A 1,507-nucleotide genomic window follows, 5' to 3' on the forward strand; every position below is an offset into this window, starting at 1 on the left:
ACTCTCAGTCCAGTTAAGAATGCGGCAGCTTTCCAGAGCCTAGAGAGCTGCCCTATTCCTGCATGCTCTTAATTTATCTGTATCATATGTTCTCCCCAGCTCTGTATAGAGTGAAAGGAAGCAAGAAGATAAATAGTTTGATGAGTAAAGGGAGCTGGCCAGAGACATGATCACAGATTCCAACCTGAGCCCTTTCCAATTTAATGAGACCATTCCCGGTGTCCAAGTGCTGTCATGACTGGGAGCAAAGAAGTTGGCACTTGGTCTCACCAAGTAGAAATACCCGCAGGACGCAAGAAGAAAATGATGTCGGTCCTGCCAACTTCCCCAAGAGAGAACTGGGGCCCCTTGAGCTGTGCTTACTTTTGTAGAATATGCACTTGTTGTAAGGATATATGTATATTAGATCAGGAGAGCTGTTGAGATTACCCAGTAAAAGTTAATTCACTTGAGCTCAGGAAGAATGTTTTCCATGTGGAAATTTGACAGGCAGCAAGAGAACTGTGACAGTGTGTATGTGTCTAGAGACCAAGGAGAAAGTTTCAGCTGCATCTTTTGCAAACCTCTTCTTCATATCTGAATTTTTAGCAACTAGTATTTTTCTGTTATAGCACCAAGGTTTCTAAGAGTCATTCATACCAGGAAATTTAATTTACAAAGGCCAAATCTGAAGCAACTTGAAAGTTCTCACCTTCTCCTACAGTGGTCCAAAGACAAGGAAAATGAAGGGAGCTGTGGTCACCAGACTCCAAGACAGCCCCGCCTGATCTTCTCCTCCTGGTATTCACACCTTTGAGTAGTTTCCTATTTTACTAATTGTAAAGAGTATTCTTCCTGTCTAGTGGTAAGGCACCCACCTACCAATGCAGGAGACACAAGAGACGGGTTCAATGCCTGGGTCAGGAAGATCTCCTGGAGGAGGGCATGGCAATTCACTCCAGTACTCTTGCCTGGAGAATCCCATGGACAGAGGAGCCCAGCAGGCTGCAGTCCATATGGTTGCAGAGTCGGACATGACTGAAGCGTCTTAGCGCGCATGCATACTACCTATTTATCATATCAGTAAAATTTGTAAGAAATTAATGTATGTATGCTGCTGCTGCTTAATCACGTCAGTCGTGTCTGACTCTGTGTAGTCCGCCAGGTTCCTCTGTCCACGGAATTCCCCAGGTAAGAATACTGGAGAGGGTTACCTTGCCCTCCTCCAGGGAATCTTCCCAAACCAGGGATCGAACCCAGGTCTCCTGCATTGCAGGCAGATTCTCTACCACTGAGCTATCAGGGAAACCCCAAAGGTATGTATATGTATCTCCTGCTCTCCCACCCCCAAAGCACTGGTCATTAAACATTTACCAGGATACTACAGAATACAGAAGTAAATATATAGCCTTATATCAGGCTAATAATTTGAGACTATTGTGCAGGCAATGGGGGCCATCAGGGAGGTTTGAAGATGGGCATGACATGATTGGATTTGCGTTTCAGAAAGTTCATTCCAGAAGGGATA

At 44.9% G+C, this 1,507-nt stretch overlaps 1 non-coding gene across 1 annotated transcript; it reads right to left on the bottom strand.

The window, feature by feature from the left end:
• Nucleotides 1-1,214: 1,214 nt before the first annotated feature.
• Nucleotides 1,215-1,285, bottom strand: TRNAC-GCA. The gene has a single exon. It is a non-coding gene; the product is annotated as a tRNA-Cys (tRNA).
• Between the last annotated feature and the right edge of the window lie 222 nt (nt 1,286-1,507).

Source organism: Cervus canadensis, chromosome 11, assembly GCF_019320065.1.
Source record: "Cervus canadensis isolate Bull #8, Minnesota chromosome 11, ASM1932006v1, whole genome shotgun sequence".
In the NCBI taxonomy this organism is placed as follows: Eukaryota; Metazoa; Chordata; class Mammalia; order Artiodactyla; family Cervidae; genus Cervus; species Cervus canadensis.